Raw genomic sequence first — 19,700 nt, forward strand, 5'->3', positions numbered from 1 at the left:
GATCTGATGGAGAACTTTGTCTGGACTTGGGTGTTATTTCTCATACTTGTAGATTTTTGGTAGGAAACCTCGAAGACAGATGGGAGGTGGTAAGATTTTCAAAGGCCTAAGAATGCGTAAGACGGTCAATGCTATGTTATCACATGTTTTCAAATGACAGCCTGAGTTTATAAACATGAAAAAATAGAAGTCAGCAAAAGTCAACAATGTAAAGCAATCCTAAGCTATTATTATAGATTTTCACTTTTTTTAAAATTAAGTGAGAGGAGAGGAGACAGAAAGACAGACTCCCACATGCACCCTGATCGGGATCCACCCAGCAAGTCCCTTTAGGCTGATATTCTGCCCATTAGGGGTTGTAGCTTCATTACTTGGCAAATGAGTTATTTTTAGTACCTGAGGCAAGGCTCCACAGAGCCATCCTCAGTGCCTGGGGCCAACTCGCTTGAATCAATCAAGCCATGGCTGTTGGAGCAGAAGAGAGAGAAAAAGAGAAGGGAAGAGGGATAAAAAAGCAGATGGTTGTTTCTCCTATGTGCCCTGATTGGGAATTGAACCTGGGACATTTACACATCAGGCTTATGTCCTAGCACTGAGCCAACCAACCAGGATAGATTTTCATATTTTAAATATGACTCTGGCATTAGGATTAAGTCAGATTATTTAAGAGCATTGCACACTTCAGTGTAGCCACAATTCTTTGACTTTTCATGAGCTCTTTGTCCGAAGGTGACTTTCCTTATATGAAACTGCTACTTGCTTCCATTGCCAACACTAAAGAAAGGAAGCTTGGCAGGGAGTGGAGTTTTTTACTGTCTTCCTCCAGCTGCTCCAGAACCAGGGAGGGCCTGCAGCGTTTCCTGCACAACCACAAATTAGTATTGCTCAGCCTTGAGGCAGGCTGAGAACCAAGGGGGGGAGCTGGAAAGGGAGGCACGAGTGTTGCTACTGAAGGAGCCAGGAGTTGTGATTTAACTGGGAAGAGGTTCTCTGAAGAAGAATGTTTAGGGTGAGAGTGCATCCACCTGGGACAAGGAAAATACAGATGGCCTTGAGCAACTGGCAGTGTGCAGCCAGAGTTCCAGCGCCGCAAGGAAATTCTGGATGCACGCCACTAAAGAGGCAAGTCTGCAGTGTTATAATACATGCATCACTAAGGAAAAGGACTCTTCGAAACGGAATTCCATAACGATTCTTGTTAACTAGTTTATCTCCTTTGGTACTAGAGTTTTAGTAAGGAAGTAGAGTTTATACATTCAGATACCAACATGCAATCCAGGATATTGAACTGGTAGTTTTAAGTGACGAAGATACAATAGATAAGAAAATTCAGTGTTCACCTGACCAGGCAGTGGCGCAGTGGATAGAGCATCAGACTGGGATGCAGAAGGCCCAGTTTCGAGACCCCGAGGTCACCAGCTTGAACAAGGGTTCATCTGGTTTGAGCAAAAGCTCACCAGCTTGAGCCCAAGGTCGCTGGCTCGAGCAAGGGGTTACTCGGTCTGCTGAAGGCCCATGGTCAAGGCACGTATGAGAAGGCAATCAATGAACAATTAAGGTGTTGCAATGTGCAATGAAAAACTAATGATTGATGCTTCTCATCTCTCCGTTCCTGTCTGTTTGTCCCAATCTATCCCTCTCTCTCTCTCTCTCTCTCTCTCTCTCTCTCTCTCTCTGTAAAAAAAAAAAAAAAAAGTTCAGTGTTCAAAGTTAGTGACCAAGAACAGGTATGATAACTCCAGATGACATTTCAGTGAAAAAATAAATAACAAACAAGTAATTGAGAAAAGAGAGATGGAGAAAGATTTAGAAAGGAGTTCATGAGATAACACTGTGTAAACTCCACTCCAAGGAAATGGATTCAGTGAGGAGGGCTGCCTCTCCTTGTACCTCAAGTTCAATGAGATGATGTTCAAAGAAAACCTCGTGGAAAGTTTGAGATATGCTCCCCAGAGTGTGGGCTGTAAAGGAGGTGTCGGATGCAAGTATGGGGAGTCCCTAGTGGAGAAGCTGGCTAACACATCCTATGTGAGCAGAGTAGAAGTCTGTCTCTAAGCAGTAACTGGAAAAGACCTTATCATATCCTGCCAAAATGTGCCAATTACTTTCCTAGGGCTGTCATAACAAACTACCACAAGCTTGGTTGCTTAAAGCAACAGATATGTATTTTCTAACAGTCTGGAAGCCAGAGTCCAAAATCAAAGTGTCAGCAGGGCTGCATTTCCACAAAAGGCTCTAAGGAGAATCTTTCTGAGCAGTCAGGTACTGGCTTAGATGTGGAGCTCCCAAAAGACTCACCCAGGAGAGCAAGTGCCAACCTGAAACAGGCCAGGAAGAACAAAGCCAACTTATAAGCATCCTAGTCAAGGAGATGTCCTGGAATCCCCAGTTTCTATCTCCCTCCTCTGCTCCAACCTTCCTGATGGGACCAAACTCTTCAGTTCACAAGTTGAGAGAGGAGACAAAGGTCCACACACTCCACCTTCTCCAAAGGGCAAAACCACTATCTGCATCTGGCTCTCCCTGGCGAAGGGGCTCAGAAATCTTATCTTTGAATGAAATTTAAAGGTAATAAATACATAGGATTAGAAATTCTAATTTAGAATTTTTTAGGTTCTAATTTCTATGGCCACATTTTCCATCTTAAACTGATTATAGAATTTCATATTATTTAAGAATATTCAGAAAAATTCTGGGACTGTCTAAAGTCTCATCAAGACCTTCCCTCAAATAATCCATTTTAAAACAAACAAACAATTGAATTTTAACTGTTTTTAAATATTTTTATTGGTCAAGGTACTAGTTATGAGACTCATAAAACAATAGCTGTGAGAGGATTCCTTGATTCAAAACTTTTTTAACCCTTTAAGTAGTGAGGTTTTTTATGCTCACTGACCCCAGGAGTGAGTTTTATTTTTTCTTCAAAAAATGAAATTAGTTCCAGTTACAGTTTTATTAACTTAAAATCATGTTTGTTTGATAACCAATTTATGGAAACAAGAAGAACATATATTTTCCTTTTTTAAAATGTTGCCTTACACATTTTTTAAATAAAAATTTTTGTATGATTGTACTCTGGATGGTCAGGAGGCACAAGGATGTACATGAACATGTGTACTACTCAAAGGGTTAAGATGACAAATGGCACTGACTTGCTATTTGTTGAGAATTACTGCCCCACAGTCTGGAAAAAGAAAATGAGAATTAGATTCAGTTTACTCTAAAGACCAATATACAAATGAGCTCAAAAAGATATTCAATGGGATCTCCCATCAACCTCCAATTCATCTTCATAGGGAAGATAACCTTAATCGATGTGTTAAAAGATATAGTTTGGCTTCATCGTGGGTCCTGTTCTCTCTGTCACAGGTTGACGCTATCCAGCCCTGGAAGTACTGGTAATGATCTAAACCAGTGGTTTTCAACATTTTTACACTCTGGGACTAGTGAAAATAGAATAACTATTTTGGGAACCGTTAAGGTAGAAATCACCTTGAGCATAAGCGAATTCGACAAAGATCATTGGGTCTATAATCTTCATACATCAGAATGGTTAACTCTTTACAGACTGGCACAAAATTTCTGGTGGACCAGTCCACAGAACAGCAATTGAAAACCCCTGAAAACTCTGCTTCTTGGTTCTGGTTCTCTAAATCTGTGTTCCCTTATACACTTGACTAAGCAAGTGTTTAAACAATCTTTGTCAAACAATTTTGAAAGAATGCATTTTCCCCCCTCTAATACTCTGCAAAAAGCAAATTAGAGCTGCTGTTACTGTAGCGCTGGGCAGTCTGTGCTGAGTGCTACATGCATTTCTCTGTAGGAACTTTACCAGTGAGATTCTCTCTGTAGGGGCCAGTGTTCTTCTACACATTGTGGTAAGAGAAAGTGAGCTTAAATTGCACTTTTTCAGAAATAATCACTCCTTGTTTTGAATGAAATATTAAAATACATCTCCCATTATGCTAAAATATGGATACCACAATAATTTCTACCCAATAAATATGCCCCTGGCAGAAGCTTAATCCAGAAGCTCACGAACAGATTCCCGCAATAACTTTCTGCCTGGTTTCATTAGATTACATATTTTTAAGTAACTGTGAAAATTCAAAAGGCAAACAGCTACATATATATGATCATAGGTACAAACAAAACACAGGATATTATCATTTCACAAAATGTCTAGTATCAAATACTTGCTGGAAGTACAAAGTAGGGGAATAGAAAAATTTGACATATAAACACATGGAAAATTTTATTTCAAGAAACCTTTAGAATTATATTAAGAACTTTCTCTGAATATTAAACAAGGGTTCCTAGTAAGATTGTATTCTATGACATGTTAGCCAGTGATATGTTGTGCCTTACTGTCCAGAAAGAAGAGGGAAATTTAACTATTTCTCAAGTGATGTATTATAACTTGAAAAAGGAGAAAATTAATCAATAATTAATTTTAAAATACTGCCTTTGCAAATGGAGCCTGTACACCAGAAATTATGATGATTTAAATGTAGTACCCTGATAAGATTCTCAGTGTCCATACAGAGTCATCAAGATCAGTTAATAATGTCCCCTTTCTACCTCTAATAATTACATTGGTAACAGTTCTAAAGCTTTACTTTGCATCAGGCACATGCTAAGTGCTTAAAATGTTGTTTTATTTAATATCCTCAATTACCCAAGAAAGTGAGGCTCCCAAATCCACACCAGACATGGGCAGAATTACAAAAGATTTCTCCTTTCCCCCTATATCCTGGTCAAGGACAGCCTAGTTCATTGCTCAATTTACTAAACCATTACGTCTTGGAAAAAGAGAGAGGCATTAATTTATTTTTAAGGAAAGCGATTATTTCTCCAAAGGAAAATTAATTACCCTCCAAGTACCACCATCTGTTTTAATGTTTTCAAGCCTAAACTTTGAAGAGAGACACAGGAACTTTACAATGTCTCCAATGGTGGGCCCAAATGACCTTTGTCATTAACAAGGCAGAGCAAAATAGTCCTGCATCAAAAAAGTGAATGCAAAGGTGATGCTGTCAGGAAGCTGCCTCCAGAGCCTGTGAAAAAGATCTCTTGACCACAGCATGGCTGCATTTATATCTCCAGGAGGTCAAAATACTGCAAAGTGGAATGGCCCACAAATATCATGACACTTCAGGGATGCCACAATCAGAAGATAATAATCAAAATGATAGTGGATTTTAGAAAGGTATCTTGTGAGATATTTTCATTTCATATGGATAAAAGTTTATTTACCAACAAATTTTCACTGTGTATTTACTATAAGCAGTCATGCCAGTTAAAAGGTACAATAGTGAACAAGAGAACACCACTGACTCTAAGAATCTCATAGATTCCTAAGGGAGGTGGGCAGTTAAACAATAAACTGTGATATATACTGGGATCCAGATGAGTATGTGACACACTGTGACATCTTCCAACTAATAATAATAATATTGGCTACTGTTTATTGAACAGTCGCTATGTATCCAGCTCTCAGCTAAGCAGTCTACATGGATTTCCTCCAGTTAGCCCTCAAATCAATTCTATGAAATAGGGATTATTATTGTATTTCACAGATGTGAAAGCAACGGCTCAGAGAAGTTGATATGTTCAGGACATCCCCAGCTTGTACATGTTCTGCTATGCTTGATTTAAAACTGCTATTGCTGGCCCTGGCCAGTTTGCTCAGTGGATACAGCATTGGCCTAGTGTGAGAACCTCCCAGGTGTGTTTCCTCCAATCAGGGCACACATGAGAAGCAACCATCTGCTTTTCTTTCCCTCCCTCTCTCCCTACTTCTTCTCTTCCCCTCTCACAGCCAGTGGCTAGATGGGTTAGAATGTCAGCCCACGTGCTGAGGATAGCTCAGTTGGTCTGAATGTCAGGTTCTGAAGATAACTCGATTGATTTGAACATTGACCTCAGACAGAGGTTGCCAGGTGGATCTCCGGTCAGGGTGTATGTGGGAGTCTATCTCTCTATTTCTCCTCCTCTCATTTAAAAAAAAATAAAATAAAACTGCTATTGCTATTTAAAAGGTACAGAAAGATATTTGAAAGCAGATGATGTAACTTTAGTCAGAATCAGCCCCAATTAACTTTGCAAGTTATAGACAGAGCTAATATTTGACCTCAGAAGTTTTCTAACTCAGATCTTGTGTTCTTAATCTCCAAAGTCTATATGGGCCTTCTATGTACCCCATGTTTTGAATAATTTTCGTCTTTTATCTGGAATAATTTTTGATTTACAAAATGGTTGCAAAAATTATAGAAAAAAATTCAGCCCTAGTTGGATCGCTCTGTTAGTTAAAGCATCATCCTCAAGAACAGAGGTTGTCAGTTCAATCCCCAGTCAGAGCACATATAGGAAGAGATCAATGTTCCTATATCTCCCCCTTTCTCTCTCTCTTTTTCCCTCCCTCTCTATCTCCTTCTCTAAAAGAATGTCTAATATACTCCTTACCAGCTTTTGGTTTCAGGGATAATTTTATACCTGAAAAGAAATCTAAGGAGCCACATTGATGCATTACTATTAACTCAATTCTAGACATTACTCATATTTTACCAGTTCTTCCATTAATGTCCTTTCTCTGTTCCAGGATCCTACCCAGGATGCCACAGTGCATTCAGTCATCCTGTCTCCTTATTTTCCTCTGGGCTATGGCAGCTTCACAGCCTTTTCTTATTTTTCATGATTCCAACAGTTCTGACGAATGTTGGTCAGGTATTTCATAGAATGTTCCTTAATTTTGAAGATTCTTTTGATCTAAACCATTCTTTATTATCTTAATATGAGCAATTTTATGTATTATCCAGAGGCAAAGAACCTGGAGGGAAAAAAAGTATGCTGAAATATACTAAGAAAGAATATATTTACGGAGGGTCAGCACAGTGGAATTTTCTGGGGGGACAGATATGTTCTGTACCTTGACAGTGGGTGCATGAGTGCCTGCATAAGTTTGCATCTCAAGTGGTCTAGGCTAGTGATTCCAAAACTTCCCTCTGTGTATCCCAGGCTTGAACAATTAAGTAAACATATGGGAGGAAATGAGGCCAGGTTTCCCTTTGTTGGAGAAGGAAGCTATAAATAAACCGAGGGAAAGAACAGAGTATCTACAGAAGTTCCGAAGTTCGAACAGCAAGTGGAAGTCAAACACTCCTGACCCTCTAGTCAGATTTCACCTTAGCTCTGTTTTGCTTGAAGTTCACACTGTTGGACTCAAATCATATTTTTATTTATTTAGTTTGTTTTTTATTAATTGGCAATAACTCTTTGCTATAGTTTGCCCCCACAAATTGTAGTACCCTTGAGACCTCTGACATTTATAAACCACTTGTCACCTTATCTCCATGGCTACCACAGTCATTTTCTGGAGTACCATCTCTATTTAGGACTTCTTTTAGCTTTCAATTTTAGTTTTTTTGCTTATCCCCACAGCCTCTCACCTTTGGTAACCATTAGTTTGTTCTCTCTTTATCTCTATTTGTCTGTATCTATTTGTTTAATTTATCATTTGTTTTGTTTTGTTTAGAGCCCATATTTAAGTGAAACTACATGGTATTAGTCTTTCTCTGTCTGACTTATTTCACTTAGCATAATATCCTCTAGGTCTATCCATGTTATCACAAATAGCAAGACTTAATTCTTTTTTATTGCTGGGCAATATTCAATTGTGTATATGTACCCCATTTTCTTTATCCATTCACTCATCAATGGACACCTAAGTTGCTTTCATGCCTTAGATATTATAAATAATGCTGCAATGAACATAGGAGTGTCTTTATTTTCAAATTAGTGGTTCTGTTTACATTATATAAGTTCATTTTTAAAGGTGACCATTTGTTTAATCTGAACAACAGGGTGGCTTTCAATGTGCAAAGTAAGGCGTTGTTCCCCCAGCCTATGTACTACACTCAGCATTTAGTGTTTGTTCAGCACCTGTTGTTGCCTTTTCTATTCAACCCATGGCTTCCCCAGTTTACTTCTGTTCTTTAATTACTCACAGCTCTTTCTTCATGTGGGCTATCTTTCTGTCCTTTGTAAGTCATTCCCTTATGAAAGGCTTAAACATTACTAAATAGTTGAACTTTATTTAAATAAGAAATTTTCACTTAAAATTAGATAATGTTGAGAGAACAGTGATCACCCTAGAGAACAGACAGAACAAACTAATATAAATGTGTCTAGAAAGACACTAACAACCTTTCCATAGATAAAATTCACTTTAGTGTTTAATGCTTACATGCCTCCATTTCCCTTGGCCCTTGCCTGAAATCTTCACATCAGAAATGTCCTAACTAAAAAACTGGCATAGCAATAGAGCAAACAAACTTTTGTGTATCATTCATCCTAGCTCAGAAAGGTGAATACCATAGGAAAAATATTTTCATCACTCAAATGATTCTAAATTCTCAGAGTGTAAAGGATTTATAATTAGAGCATGTTGCTTCTTCTACTTTTTAAGGACCTATAGGGATAAAAATCTGTGACAGCTCTGTGTTAAAACCACCCAAAGATACATGGACAAGAGTGTGGTGGTTACAGGTGGTGGGGAAGGGAAGGGAGAGGGTGGGGGGAGAAAAGGGGTACAAAGAAAACCAGATAGAAGGTGATGGAACACTATATGACTTTGGGTGATGGGTATGCAACATAATCAAATGTCAAAATAATCTGGAGATGTTTTCTCTGAACCTATGTACCCTGATTGATTGTCACCCCATTAAAATTAATAATAAAAAAATTAGGCAAACAAAAACACCCCAAAATAAGCCACTTGCTTATTGAAAAGGTCTAATGTTTAAAGAGTTTCCACTTCTCTGCCAACAAAGTAGAAACTCTCTTCTAAATGCCCACCTTGGAATAAATGTGCTATGTAAAAGATAGAGGAAAGGACGATTTCTAAACCATGAGGTCTCTAAGGCAATGAGTCCTGATAAAGGAAAACTGAAATGGCAGGATATTGTTTTTATTCCTAAAGAAGACCATGTCTTTTCTTTTTGTTGCCTGAATTACTACATGGGTTTTTGATATGCAAAGAAGGTGGATTTGTGGGAGAGAGACTTGAAAGAGAGGAACTGTACTGTACAATTGAATGAGAATTCCAAATACCCAAAGGCATTTCAGAAGAAGAGGGTGAGAAGCAGTAATAAACATGGGACCCTCAGCAGGCAGTAAGTATGACCAATAGAATGCCACACAGAGAATTAAGGGCAAGAATGACTAACTTGGGATTCTAACTTCCAATAATGCACTTTTGATAACTTAGTTCTACTGCATAATCAGTCTTGTATCCCTAGTTACCTTGATGGGGTATGAAGAAGCGTACGTGTGCTCACTGGGGTCAGTGGCAACAATGACAGGTCAGAGATAAAGGGACAGTTGTAAGACAGAGTCAATAACAAGAAGTCAGTATAGGCAGAATGTTAAAGACAGGTGACTATAAGAGCATAAACCTTTTGGGAATTGACAGAAATCTTAGAAAAAGCGATAAACCTACCAGAAGACAAAGAATGAGGGGATGAGCTAGTCTTGCCTAAATCCTAAGGGACAAGGTGACCCCAACTCATATCTCAATTACAAATATATTACTCATTCTATGTAACTGGCATAATCAAAGACTTATGAGCCTTATCAAGATTTGAAATTTTCTATAGTCCTAACCATCTGCTTTCAAACATAGCTGTGCACCTCCTATTTTTAAGCCCGAGTAGTTTGAAATCAAGCACAATAGTATATCTCTAATGATCTACTATATTTATATTGTCATTCAGCCCATCCAATCACTCTACTATGAACCAAGCACTTAGTCTCAAGAGGCTCATATTAATGCAATTAAGTAGTTAATTTTTCTAAGATGTGCACAGCTGTGGCCATTAATATTTGAATGGTCATCATACTGTAGTGTCCAGGAAAAAAAATAAAAGCAGAAATATCTAAAAAAAAAATGTCAAGGAACTAACAACTAAAAGCACAGAAAAAAAACTGCCACCAGCTGTAGACAGTAAAATCTATTCTACATGACTAGCTACAGGTCAAAGAATCAATGCCTATCCTGAGAGATGAACATGAACTAGTGCATGAAGAGCTGCGTGTTCAAGATTATTAAGATTACAAAGTGATAATTTACAAAACACCGAACTCAGAGTTATAATCTTGCTTCCCTCCCAACATTCAGTTCATGGAAAGGGACTTTGTCCTTGATTACAAGTTTATATTTCTGTTTCTGTGCTCTGTACTTGTATCTAAGAGCAGTTCATTTTTCTAACAAAGGTATTTGTTCAGTGAATATTTACAGAATAGCTATCCTGAGACAGGAACTCTGTTAAGATAGAATAATAATGCAATGCAGAACATTATCCTTGCCTTCAAGGAGCTTACAGACTAGTAGTACATAGGCAACTACCATTCAAGATGTTCTGATAGCAATAGATAACGGAAGGTCATTTCAGAAGAAGAAATTAATATAGAGGAACTATATATATTTTTGTATGATTCATGCATTCTGAGCCATATGAATAAAGATGGTAGCAGGAAATAAAGCTAGAGAGACAGCCTGGAAATTAATGATGAAGAGTTCTAATGTGAAGCAAAAGTTGCTGAGCTTTATTGTGAAGCCAAAGAAGATTGCTCTGGAGTCAGAACTCATTTGAGGATGGCATGGCTAGAAGCAGAAAGATCAGCTACAAGATGATCAAATACAGAAACTGTGGGGAGGTGGGGGGACTAATGTGTTAGAATGACAATGGAAATAAAGGGACAGATAAATAATAGGATTTGACTAATTGGATGGGATGAATCAAAGATAATGACCAACTCAATGGCTTGAGTAAGTAAAGATGTCATTCCATACTAAGCTATGGAAGGAAAAGCAGGCTTAGAATTGAGGATGTGGTGGGGAATGAGGAAAGAATTAGAGGTACATGACAAAAAAGGGGAAATGTCCAGTAGACAGTAGGATGTTTTATTAACTAGGATATTTTTGTTTGTTTGCTTGCTTGCTTGTTAAAAGTGACATATTTCTATCAAGCTAGCTTTAGCAAAGAGCTGACTTTATTATAAATATACTGGGATAGGGAAATAACTGTGCCTTAGCAAACAGAGGATTCAGGACCTAATGCCTTAAGGACTCTGTGGGCATTTCTCAGCTTACTCTTTTTGACAACTACTCATACTGATATAAAGTTAACATAGAATAAAATTCACCATCTCTGATTTACAGACTTGCCTTTTCTGTTTATATGGTCTACATGAGTGTACATATGGTTATCCGTAAATTCCAGGTTTTATACCCTACAATTAGAGGTGATGTCTAATATCTTTAACAACTAACCAGAATTGACAGAACTCTTACAGGACACTAATGCATTCAACCACCCTGATTCTAACACAGGATCTCAAAGAGAGGTTGTTCTGATACCCAGTCTCAACCCAAAAATCTCAGGACACAAATTTATTGGCCAGCCTTGGATCTAGCACCTGTCCTTGGACAAACTATTGTTCAAGGAAGGGTCATACAGTAACATGACATCAATATATGAATGGAAAGGGGGATCATTCACAGAAAATAAGCCCTCATCAGATAACTTCTTAGATGTTTACTCATGATATCTGAGTCTGAGCTCAGGAGAGAGTTCAGGCTTGACAGCCATTAGCATAGGGATGATAATGATACCATGGGAGGAAATGGGGATCCTGTAGAGAAAATGTATATAGATGGAAGAAAAGGCCAAAGAAAAAGAGCTTTAAGGTTTAACATTAATGACAAGAGAAAAACTTGTCCTGATGAAGGCTGAAAAAGGACAACTAAAGGGATAGAATGCCAATGGGGGGGGGGGGGGGGATAAAGACATTTATAAGAGAATATGTTATTGTAAAACCGGAGAGTAAAATAGAGGTTAAAAAAAGTCTATGTGCAAAATGTGGCAGAGAAGTAAAATATCTTGGAATGAGCAAAAAGAGATGTCTGGAAGCTAAAACAGGAACAATTTCAATAGAATTGCAGGGACATGAACAAGACCGTGGAGGGTGGCAGTGTGAGTGGGAAGTGAGAAAGTGGTGACAGCACGTAACTGTCAAACCTCAGAGAATGGAGAATCCTCTAATGCTCATAATATTATTTTCATATATGTAGATATATGCCTAGTGAAATTTGCCACAGCTTTGTGATTGTTTTTATTTACAGTTTTTGACACTTTGAATCATGGATTCTGGTTCTGTACCATGATTTATGCAAATAAGAACTTCCCAGGCTTATGTTCATCATAAATATAAATTCTTTTCTACCAAGACAATAGAAACTATGGAAAAAGTATCTAAAGCACTTTGTGCATTAAAATTTTTAAATGTCCATTAAAAGAATCATATTTCATATTATGCTACTATGTTACAATTCTCAGTACATTTTTTTCTTTTTTTATTAATTTTAATTTATTGTGTTAACATGGATTCAAGTGTCCTACTAATTCTCAGGGCTTTTTTTTTTTTTTCAATGACAAAGACAGAAACAGAGAGAGGGACAGATAGGCAGAAAGAGAGAGAAATGAGAAGCATCAATTTTTCATTGCAGCTCCTTAGTCATTCATTGATTGCTTTCTCATATGTGCCTTTACTGGGGGTACTACAGCAGACTGGGTGATCCCCTGCTCAAGCCAGCAACCTTGGGCTCAAGCTGGTTAGCCTTGCTCAAACCAGATGAGTCCCTGCTCAAGCTGGCAACTTCAGGGTTTCAAACCTGGGTCCTCCACGTCCCAGTTTGATGCTCTATCCACTGCACCACCGCCTGGTCAGGCTAATTCTCAGTGCACTTTAACTTTCATATTTCATTTCAGAAAGGGTTTCTAAGTGGGACTGAACTTCTTTCTTCTAAGTAACCTAAATTACCCAAATACCAAGAGGCATTCCTCTTGACATTCAACCCACTGACAAGATAAAACCCCTCAATACACAACAGCTATTAAAGGTTATATAGAGTTTGATATAAACTGTTTACTCAGAAGAGGCTGACATTTTCCCAAGTAACAAACTTCTGTTTCTATGCAACAAGTCAAATAAATCAAAATAATGCTTTTGCGTTTTTAAAATTCAGAATTTGACTCCTCAAAATTGTTTATGGCCTGGTAATTTTAAATCTCATAACACCTTTCACTTTCTCATGACTGTAGAATTAAATTTCTTTGATAATTTTCAGCTAAAATTTAAAATGATACATATTTGGAATAAGTAGAAACCAATTTGAGAAAATAAAAATTCTCCCCAGTGCACCATGCAAAGTCCAGTTTACACAAACTCAGAATATCCAAATCTTCTAATGTAAGCCTGTAAACATTCTGAGACTGGTAGACTGAAAGTTATAAATAATTGGGAAAAATGCCTTCTCAAAAGCCACACAAAAATCCTATTACTCAGTACAATTCACTTATCCTTTTAGTGCAAACCTAATAAGCAAATGCTCAGCTGCTCAATTTTTTACTGCTTCAACGGTCATGACATCCACAGCAATTGAAACTTCTGCCTGAATCAAGTTATTTCAGTAGCAGCTAACGGTTCTAGATCACCAATTTAACCTTAATATAATACGTTAGAGATGTTTTATTTAACACTAAAAATAGCATTATTTTATAGCATCTCATATTAAGTAATAGCTTATTTAAATCCATATTAATTATCCTGAGATCAGTTTTTTATGAGACATTAGATCTTACAGAGAATTCCAAGTTCAACCTAGTTAAGTAACTTGAAGTAGATAGGATTAATAGTAATGTCATGGAAATAACAGGAAAATACTTCCAATCCTCAGATATGGAGGTTAGTTCTGTACTCAACAGGAAAGATTGAACCTTGGGCATAAGGAAAATATGGTACAGAGTCAAATATGTTCCCTTTGGGGAAAAAAAGGCAGTTGAACACAAGGCTGCTGGACACTTGTGGATTTGAAGTTAATCTAACATGGAGTCAAGACCACATGATGCACTGAAGTAAATTAAGTCATTTTTTTTTTCCTGAGTGGAGGTATGCTTCCCATCTCTGCAGAAGTACAATATTCCTCTGTTTTCTGGACTGTATCTCAAAGACTTAAACAATTCAAAAAAATTAGTTTGTTTAGGTCCAAGATAATGACTTCTGTAAATGTATTATCTTAGCAGTAATGACTATTGCATCTCAATTTATTTTCAGGCTACTCTCTCTTATAGTTTGCAGCAGAAACTTTCTATCTCTGCAGTCCTATGGCATTGCTATTAATGTGAGTACTTAACACTTGACATGCACCAACAGGGTTCTAAGCAATACAAAAAAAATAGTATGATTGGTCCTGTAGAGAATAGTGATGTGAGCACAAGGTTAGTTGAGGTTTTCCTAGTGAACACACAGAGTTTTAAACACAGGCATTATTCCTGAATCCCTACATGAAAACCTAGGCTATGGTGTGGCCTGGTAGTTGGAGGTAAAGTCGGGGGAAAGAGAGAAGAAAAAAAGAAAAGGAAAAGAGATCTTCTTTAAGAGTGGCCTGAAGAGGTTCTTCCTATACATAAATCAAGAGTATGCTTTGAGTTTACTATCAGGATGGTTCATAGATCTGTATTCATATCGGCTGACCCAAGTAAGCAAGGATTAGAACAGGGAAATTTTAGAGAAGAGCAAGTAGTCTAATACGTTTCTGTGGAAGGAACATGAAATACCTTGTTAGTGGATGATAAGCAAATCACCATCAGATTTTAAAGATTCTAGAATGACTTTGACTCATAACCAGTTGGAGCCAATGAGTACTTTTGTGCAAAAGATAACAGGATCATAGCTCAGTTCCAAAAGTCATGGATGGTAAAAGATTATGTAAGGAGCCCTTTGAAGATGAAAAAAGTTCACTTTAGGATATGTTAAATTAAGGATAGTTTTTAAGGGAGTTAATACTCCCTCAAAAATATGCCTTTATAAAAAACGTTTTAATCAAGGGTTTCTCATGAACACAGACAAAAGTGAAATGGTTTCCAGAGGGATGGGATGGGGGAGAAGAGTAAAAAGAAACAAATACACAATGACAGAAAATGATTTGACTTTGGTTGATGGGCATACAATACCATCAACAGTTCAAATATTATAGAGATGTTTACCTAAAACCTATGTGTCCTTATGGACCAATGTCACCCCATTAATTTTAATTTATAAATTAAAAAAGAGATGGGTGGGTTTCTAAGGCTTTAATCAATTTGCTTTTACCTAAAAGGAAAAATGTAAGCTCTGGTTTTGGTCTACTTGAAGCCTAGTTGTTCAGTTTGCTTAGCAAAAAACAACTCAAATGGAAGTGAGCAAAAAATAAAAAAATAAATCAGCTACTTGTTTGAATTGACCAGCCAATTAATTCAAAACAGTCAATCAAGCAGTATCATTCAATCTAGAAGCACATCTCTTCAAAACTGTAAAAGAAGAAGAGTCAAGACCTCTTCCCCCAAGGTAACAAATCTAAAGGATGAAATAATGCTTTTATCAAACAATTAGATCTCTCAAGCAAAATCAATTACTGATTGTATCCCAGATTCCTAGGAGAACCGCATCATAAAAAGCGGTCCTTTGTAAGCTGTCAAGGGCAAGGACACAGTGGTTCAAATTCTTTTTTGATAACCATAGTGGTCATTAATGCATGCTTTACAAAATGAAATGCTTTGATCTGTATATTTTCTAAGAAAATAAAATTTTATAGCAGAGATGATTTGATTTTTATGGATAAATGCATTTATTTAATGATTCAGAAAGAGATTTTGATATTTCTCAAAAGGGTTGGTAGTATGAGTGGTTCAGTCTTATATTTCCTGTCTCTATAAGCAAAAGGTTTTACAATATCATATTTCTAAATACAAAATTCTTAATGCCAGGTTGAGGAGGCATGATTTTCTGTGGTTTTAGAAAGACTGTGAGCATTTAAAGTAGGATAAATAAAACTCAACTTCCTTAATAGGAAGAAAATAATTCTTCCCATATATATAAAAACTAGGCTTTGATATAACCTTGTGGTCTTTCTTCTTCATATGAATTTAAAATTTTAGCTATCACAGATTATCTTTCATTTTCTTTTTTGTGTGTGTGTGTCTGTGACAGAGACAGAGAGAGACAGAGAAGGGGACAGATAGGGACAGACAGGAAGAAAGAGAGATGAGAAGCATCAATTTTTCACTGTGGTATCTTAGTTGTTCATTGACTGCTTTCTCATGTTCCTTGACTGCGGGACTATAGCAGATTGAGTGACCCCTTGTTCAAGCTAGCAACCTTGGGCTCAAGCTGGTGAGCCTTGCTCAAACCAGATGAACCCGTGCTCAAGCTGGCAACCTCGGGGTTTAGAACCTGAGTTCTCCATGTCCCAGTCCAATGCTCTATCCACTGCGCCACCACCTGGTCGGGCATCTTCCATTTTCTTTTGTCCAGATAATTAAAAGTGTGAGTTATCCTTTAATTGAATAAGTGATTCTCAGTAGGAAGAAAACCTTATTCTGGTGAAACATTATAGATTTGATGTCAAATGCTACAGGTCTGAAGTGAAATTGCTCCTTTAGTTTATTGTTACCATCTCAAAAATAGAAAATACTGTTAATTTTTTAAGTCACACTGCTTTTTAAAGATTGACGCTATAGAAAGGCAAGAAGAGAATTGGCTTTAACAAAGATGGGTATCAGATCAAAGTGTTTTATTTTTATCAGCAGAAAACTTATTTTTTTAAATGAATATTGATGTCTTTAGGCAATTTTTAGACTCCATGATATGCCAAGCCCCCTAAAGGTCCCAATATTTCCTATTATGTTATACTTAGCCACTTCCCATGTATTTTTGTTTTGTGTCTGTTACTAAAGATATTTTAGCTCTACTTCTGAGGTTGTTCTCAATGTTGAAGATTAAAGCCAATTTAATCCACATGATCTGCTCTCCAAAACTTTATTTCACAAGTCTGATTATCTGAGTACCAAAAGAAAAGTACTACAAGGTTGAGTTGTCTTTTTAAGTTACTTTTTGGGAGCATTTTAGTGTGTGTGTGTGTGTGTGTGTGTGTGAATTGAGAACATACACTTTTCTTCCTTTACCTTTCCCTTGCTAACAGATGCTTTGTCAACCTATAGATAAAGTTGTAAGTAGGCATAGGTATTAACTGTGTTTGTTTTTGATAAGTTTAATAAATGTATATTTAATTATTTATTTAAGAAGGTTTAGCTTATTAAAATATCCAGTTTATGAATCCTTAGAACATGAATAGAGCTATACACAACCATTACAAATTAATTTCAAAAATTATCTAAACATGGATTAATGGAATTAATCCTGAGCCATCTCAGTCAAAACAGAAATGTTCCTTGAGAACAGGAGCCACTTCTATAAATTCAATGTTGAATACTTGTTTCCTAGCTCAAAGGTTTTTTTTTTTCTAAGTGAGTATCCAAAAAATTAGTGTTAAAAAGAGAGCTGAATAAATCAATGAGTGAGCAGGGGCTCTTTCTGCTCTGCCCAGGACCAGCTACATGGAAAATCATCAACTTCTGCTTGGTACAAACTAGACTCCTTGGATAAATATCCCATTGTTAGATTTTGTTTGTCAAGAGCAGTATTTTTGGTTTTAATGCCTTTATATGGGATATGCAATATCCAGTTCTCTACTGACTTCACCTGCCTGGTCTCAGAATTCATTTGAGTTTTAACCCCTAATTATATACAAAGTTTCCCTAATGCTCTCATTTTTTAAAAGTAAAGTAAATTTGAACTACAGTCTTATTGAGAAAGGAAGAAAATGCAGTATCTCAACAGTGCATGAGAAAAATATAAAATTGGAATACTAATAACTAAAGTATATGAATTTAATAGTACAAATACCAAACATAAAGTATCTTTTTTAATAACATAGCACATACAGCACTGCCTTGTTACATGGTGGAGTCCTCTGGTAGGTGTGAAAATTGCCTTGATTTATTAATAATTTTTAAGTATAAACTACAGATTACAAATCTTATAGTTTAAGAGAGCTCATATATATCATACTTTGAGAATACTTAGGAGAACTTCTAAATACATATTTTTAATTTGGGAGGCACACAATAAAATTCTCCTAGGTGAAATGAACTGTTAGAAAATTATAATTTAATGTGCTTGTCCACCAATAACCAATGTAAATTATACTCTTATAACAGAAGAAGAGGCCAACACATAATTACATAATATTTCCATATATGATATCAAAGAATTATGTAAATTATTTTACACTGTATATTAAAAAAATAAAGAACCTTCTGTCATCTTTTATCAGGTACATATTCATGTAAGAGTAAAACAAATATCATATGCCTTGCTTACCTTATTTCTTAATTATTTATATTTAACCAGAGCAAATAAAAGCTTTTTTATGAAAAAAAATATGCATTTCACTATGTATGTAGAGCAATAGAAATTCACAGATAAGCATGTACAGTGACAAAATTTTAAAGTCTGTTTTATATTTAATAAACCCTTCCATTTTCTTACCAATCATATTAACTGATTTCTGCATTTGACCCTGATAAATTATATTTAAAAAGTCTAATATTTAGTATCTTAAAATTGATCACACATAGATTAGAAGATATTCACACTTATAAAGAAAACATGATATAAACTCATCCATTCTATTAGTAAGATTCTCCCTACTTGATAAATTATTGTTTACCAAAAACACATTATTAATGCTGAAACAATTAAACTTCAAAAATAACAACCAAACTGCAACTAACGCACTTAGCACAAAAAGCCACTAATTACTTATTTTCTTTGTTACAGCTCATAGAGCAATACTGGAATACATAAAGCAGTTGTGCTAGAGATGTACCCATTGTCTCTATAATTGAAGTTCCAGACAGAGCACTCTCAGGAGTGTATTTATGACACAGTCCTACTGGTTTACAGATTTCGACTACAATGAACCAAATTGCACACCCTGTTGTTCTCTTTTGGCATTGACTTTGCTCTTACTTCTTGATGTGATAAAGGGTTGATGGTCTCCTGGCTGAACATGGGAAATGCCTGAATGTGGGGAGACAACTGGAACCCATTTATCATTGTGCGGAAGCATCTTCCGTTAATGGAAATGGCAGATGTCCAGGCCTATCCTTCCAGTAATATAAGCAGCTACTTTTTGTCAGCTACAAGGTGTTGAGCATGATAGTATTGTTTAGACTTGTTTGTTTTAATAGCAGCTTCTTCTCTATTGTGCTAATATATTTCAACAACCCTTCTGGAAAATGATTAACTGTGAAGGTTTCTGGTAAAAAATAAAAATAAGCATGTCATTCAGAGGAATGCAATGGGGATGTGGGGTGTGTCACGGGAACTCAAATACAGAGAGGAATCTCATGAATGTTCAAAATAAATAGGAGGGACATATAATACCTTCAATATATTACAATGAAAAAATATTAATTGATTTTGCAGTCTGATTTACTATGGTTTAAAATCCTTACCACTTTCTAATTATATAAATTTGGCCAAGTTATTGAAATGCTCGATCCAGGGGATTTTTTAATGTCTTGGTTTTAGTTTAATATTGTAAACTGTAAAACAAAGCAGATTGTTGTGAGGATTAAATTAAGTAACACATAGCACAGTGCCTAGCACACATTGGGACTCAATGAGCAAGAGAACCCTCCCACAGCTACTTCAAACTGGTCTACTGTCACCTCAACATATGAGTTGATGCTTCC

The sequence above is a fragment of the Saccopteryx bilineata genome, chromosome 5 (assembly GCF_036850765.1).
Source record: "Saccopteryx bilineata isolate mSacBil1 chromosome 5, mSacBil1_pri_phased_curated, whole genome shotgun sequence".
Classification (NCBI taxonomy): domain Eukaryota; kingdom Metazoa; phylum Chordata; class Mammalia; order Chiroptera; family Emballonuridae; genus Saccopteryx; species Saccopteryx bilineata.